A 5874-nucleotide genomic window follows, 5' to 3' on the forward strand; every position below is an offset into this window, starting at 1 on the left:
AAAGGATAAAAATAGATTATTATGAACAATAATAACTTCATGTCAATAAATTCCACTACATAGAAAAAATGGACAAACTCCTTGAAAGACATAAATTATGACAGATCGCAAAAGTGTAGATAACCTAAAAAGTCTAATATTTATTAAAGAAGCTGAAATTATACTTAAAAACCTTCCCACACAAAAATTCCAGGCCTACATAGCTAAAACCAATAATACTAACTCTCTAGAAATTAGTATTTGTACTAATTTTATAGATGGAAGAAATAATCCTAATTCTACACAAAGTTTTCCCAAAAAGTTGAAGAAAAGGGAGTACTTCCCAACTCATTCTATGAGGCCAGTATTACCCTAATTCCAAACCCAAAGATATTACCAGAAACAAAACTATAGACTAATATCTCCCATGTATATAGAAGGAAAAAAAAAAAACAACTAAACAAAACTTCAGCAAACTGAATTCAATGGCATAAAAAAGGATAGCACGAAATCCCTTTTATGAAGATGGCACCAAAAGCTAAGAAGGAAGCCCCTGCCCCTCCCAAAGCCAAAGCCAAAGCAAAGGCTTTGAAGGCCAAGAAAGCGGTGCTGAAAGGTGTCCACAGTCACAAAAAAAAGAAGATCTGCACATCACCTACGTTCAGACAACCCAAGACTCTGCGTCTCCGAAGGCAGCCCAAATACCCTCGAAAGAGCGCCCCCAGGAGAAACAAGCTTGATCACTATGCCATCATCAAGTTCCCCCTGACTACTGAGTCAGCCATGAAGAAAATAGAAGACAACAACACACTTGTATTCATTGTGGATGTCAAGGCCAACAAGCACCAGATCAAATAGGCTGTGAAGAAGCTCTATGACATTGATGTAGCCAAGGTCAACACCTTAATCAGGCCTGATGGAGAGAAGAAGGCATACGTTCAACTGGCCCCTGACTATGATGCTTTGGATGTTGCCAACAAAATTGGGATCATCTAAACTGAGTCCAGCTGGCTAAATCTAAATACAGTTTTTTCATGATCAAAAAAAAAAAAAAACTATTACAAAGCTGTCATCATTAAGACAGTATGGTACTGGCACAAAAACAGACATATAGATCAATGGAACAGAATAGAGAGCCCAGAAATAGACCCTCAACTCTATGGTCAACTAATCTTCGACAAAGCAGGAAGGAATGTCCAATGGAAAAAAGACAGCCTCTTCAACAAATGGTGCTGGGAAAATTGGATAGCCACATGCAGAAAAATGAAATTGGACTATTTCCTACCACCACACACGAAAATAGACTCAAAATGGATGAAGGACCTCAATGTGAGAAAGGAATCCATCAAAATCCTTGAGGAGAATGCAGGCAGCAACCTCTTTGACCTCAACCTTCTTCCTAGGAACATCGCCAAAGGCAACAGAAGCAAGGGCAAAAATGAACTATTGGGATTTCATCAAGATCAAAAGCTTTTACACAGCAAAGGAAACAGTTAACAAAACCAAAAGACAACTGACAGAATGGGAGAAGATATTTGCAAACGACATATCAGATAAAGGGCTAGTATCCAAAATCTATAAAGAGCTTATCAAACTCAACACCCAAAGAACAAATAATCCAATCAAGAAATGGGCAGAGGACATGAACAGACATTTCTGCAAAGAAGACATCCAGATGGCCAACAGACACATGAAAAAATGTTCCACATCACTCGGCATCAGGGAAATACAAATCAAAACCACAATGAGATACCACCTCACACCAGTCAGAATGGCTAAAATTAACAAGTCAAGAAATGACAGATGCTGACAAGGATGGGGAGAAAGGGGAACCCTCCTACACTGCTGGTGGGAATGCAAGCTGGTGCAACCACTCTGGAAAACAGTGTGGAGGTTCCTCAAAAAACTGAAAATAGAGCTACCCTATGACCCAGCAATTGCACTACTGGGTATATATCCTAAAGATACAAACGTGGTGCTCCGAAGGGGCACGTGCACCCGAATGTTTATAGCAGCAATGTCCACAATAGCCAAACTGTGGAAAGAACCTAGATGTCCATCAACAGATGAATGGATAAAGAAGGTGTGGTATACATACAAAATGGACTACTATGCAGCCATCAAAAGAAATGAAATCTTGCCATTTGCAACGATGTGGATGGAACTAGAGGGTATTATGCTTAGCGAAATAAGTCAATCAGAGAAAGACAACTATCATATGATCTCTTTGATATGAGGAAGTGGAGATGCAATGTGGGGGGGTTGGGGGGAGGTAGGAAAAGAAAAAATGAAAGGATGGGATTGGGAGGGAGACAAACCATAAAAGATTCAATCTCAAAAAACAGACTGAGGGTTGCTGGGGGGAGGGGGGACGGGAGAGGGTGGTGGGGATATGGACATTGGGGAGGGTATGTGCTATGATGAGTGCTGTGAAATGTGTAAACCTGGCAATTCACAGACCTGTACCCCTGGGGATAAAAATACATTATATGTTTATTAAAATAAATTTTTAAAAAATTAATATAAATAAATAAATAAATAAATAAATAAATAAAAAGGGATAACACAACATAACCAAGTAGGGTGGGTTCATCCTAAAATTGCAGAATTGGTTTAATGTTCAAAAATCAAAGAGTAGGGGCACCAGGGTGACTCAGTTGTTAAGGGTCTGCCTTCAGCTCAGGTCATGATCCCAGGGTCCTGGGACAGAGCCTCACATCTAGTTCCCTGCTTGGCAGGAGGTTTACTTCTCCATCTCCCACTCCCCCTGCTTTTGTTCCCTCTCTTGCTATGTCTCTCTCTGTCAAATAAATAAATAAAACCTTTATTTAAAAAAATCAAACAGTAATTCACCATATCAACAAATCAAAGGAGAAAAACCACACAATCATCCCATAGGTGCAAACGGTACATTCAGCAAAATTTAATATTTATTCCTAATAAAAATTTTTGGCAAGCTAGGGACATGAGAGAACTTATTCAACCTGATAAAAAATATTTACAAAATACTGACAACTAACATCATTTTCAGTGGTGAAAGACTGAATGCTTTCCCAGTAAAATCAGGAACAAGATAGGGGGGTGTCTTCTGTCACCACTTCTATTCAACGTTATATATAGATAGAAAAACTCTAAACATAATTTCAACAAATTAAACAATATATAAAAAGGATACTACAACGTGACCAAAGGGGATTCATCCCAAGAGGGATTCCACCCTTCAAAAATCAATCAATGTAATTCAAAATATTAGTCAACTAAAAAGAAAAACCAGATGAAACCAGAAGAAAAATGGTCTTTTTCGTAAATAACATGATCGTCTCTGTAGAAAGTCCAGTGTAATATACAAAAAAATCCTACAAAAACTAATGAGTCTGGAGAGATACAAGATACAACATCAATATATAAAACAGAGTTGAATTCTATGTACTGGCAATGAAAAATTGGAAATTGAAATTTTAGCATCAAAAAATATGAAAGACTTAAGGATAAATGTGACAAAAGATGTGAAAGGTATTAAACTGAAAATGACAAAATGTTGCTGAAAGAAATTCAAGAGACCTAAATGAATAGAATTGTAAGCTTTGTTCATGGGTCAGAAGACTCAAAATTATGTCAACTCTCCCCAAATTGATCTGTGTGTTCAATGCATTTCTAACAAAAATCTCAGCATGTTTTTCTTTTCCCAGAAACTGACAAACTGAAAATCATAATGAAATGCAAAGGACCTAGAATTCCTAAAAATAATTTTGGAAAAGAATACTATATGATTTTGAGAATTACCATAAGGCTACCATAATTAAAACAGTGCAATATAAACATAAAGATGGATAGATTAATGGAATATAATGGAATAGGAGCACCTGGCTGGCTCAGTCAGTAGGACATGTGACTCTTCATCTCAGGGTCATGAGTTTGAGTAAATTTTACTTAACAAAAAACAATTTTTTTAAAGATTCCAAAGATAAAGTCATGTAAATATGACTTTTGACAAGGGCGCAAATGCAATTGAGCAGAGAAAGGATAGTCTTTTCAATAAATAGTGCTTGAACAACTAGATAGTCTGTCAAAAAAAAAAAAAAACAAACAATTTCATCTTAACATGTACAAAAATTAACTCAAAATGAATGAAAAGCCTAAATGTAAAACTTAAATCTATAAAATGTCTAAAAGAAAATATAGAAGGAAACCTTTTGAAGGTTTTTTTTTTTTTGAAGACTTCAAAAATCAAAACTGCTCTTAGAAAAACACTATTTAGAAAATGGAAAAGCACTAAAACCAGATAAAGTCACCACAAAAATTTTGAATTATAAGCCAATATCTTTTGTGAATATAGATGCAAAAATCTCAACAAAATATTAGCAAATTGAACCCAACAACTAATTTTAAAAATTAATATACCACAATCAATTGGGATTTATTCCCAGGACGCAAGTATGGCTCACTATCCACAAAACAATTAACACAATACGTCACATCAATAAGAGAAAGGATAAAAAACATATGATCATATCAACAGGTCCAGAAAATGCATTTGACAAAGTATAACAACGATTCATGATAAAACCCTCTGCAAAGTAGGTCTAGAGAGAACATACCTCAACCCAATAAAGGCTTTGTATGAGAAAAAAACACAGCCAAGCTCATACTCGATTGGGAGCAACTGAGAGTTTTCCCTCTATGATCAGGAATAAGACAAGGATGTCCACTCTCACCACATTTATTTAACATAGTACTGGGAGTCCTAGGCACAGCAATTAGAAAACATAAATAAAAGGCATCCAAATTGGTCAGGAACAAGCACTCTCACAAATTTGCAGATGACTTGATACTATATACAGAAAATCCTAAAGACTCCACCAAAAAAACTACTAGAACAGATAAATGAATTCAGTAAAGCTGCACGATACAAAACCAAAGTACAGAAATCAGTTGCATTCCTATACGCTCCTAATGAAGCAGCGAAAAGTGAAATTAGGAAAACAGTCCCACTTATAATTGTACCCAAAACAATTAAGATAGCTAAGAACAAATTTAACCAAAGAGGAGAAAGACCTGCACTCTGAAAACTACAAAACACTGATGAAAGAAATTCAAGATGATGTTAAGAAATGGCAAGACATTTCTTCAAGACATTCCAATCCACTGCTGGATTGGAAAAACAGGTTATCATTAAAATGTCTATACTACCTAAAGCAATCTACAGATTTAGTGCAATCCTATCAAAACAAAAAGAGCAATTTCACAGAACTAGAACAAACAATCCTGGGGTGCCTGACTGGCTCAGTCTTGATCTCAGGGTGATGAGTTTGAGCCACATATTGCGTGTAGAGATTACTTTTTAAAAAGGAGTAGAATAAACAATCCTAAAACTTGTATAGAACCACCAAAGACCTTGAGAAGCCAAAGCAATCTTGAAAAAGAAAAATGGGGTTATCACAATTCCGGATTTCAGGTATTGTAAAGTAGTAATTAAAATTGTATAGTACTGGTATAAAAATAGACACACAGATCAATGGGATAGAACAGAAAACCCAGAAATAAGCCCACAATTCTATGATCAATTAATTTTCAACAAAGAAGGAATGAATACACAATGGGAAAAAGACAGTCTCTTTGACAAATGGCGTTGGGAAAAATGTTCAGCTATATGCAAAAGAATGAAACTGAACCACTTTCTTCCACCATATGCAATAATAAACTCAAAATGGATTAAAGACTTAAACATGAGACCTGAAACCATAAAAATCCTTGAAGAGAGCATAGGCATAATCTCTCCGACATTGGCTAGAGCAACTTTTTTCTAGATATGTCTCCTGAGCAAGAGAAGCAGAAGCAAAAATAAACTAGCGAAACTATGTCAAAATAAAAAGCTTCTACATAGCGAATGAAACA

The 5874-nt window shown here is 35.9% G+C and overlaps 1 pseudogene across 1 annotated transcript; it reads left to right on the plus strand.

The window, feature by feature from the left end:
- The first annotated feature begins 498 nt into the window (after window positions 1-498).
- On the plus strand, window positions 499-975 carry LOC308358551 (large ribosomal subunit protein uL23-like; annotated as a pseudogene). The gene has a single exon. The product of its transcript is annotated as a large ribosomal subunit protein uL23-like (transcript).
- The last annotated feature ends 4899 nt before the right edge of the window (window positions 976-5874 follow it).

This window comes from Martes martes (assembly GCF_963455335.1).
Source record: "Martes martes genome assembly, chromosome: 1".
NCBI classification, from domain to species: Eukaryota; Metazoa; Chordata; class Mammalia; order Carnivora; family Mustelidae; genus Martes; species Martes martes.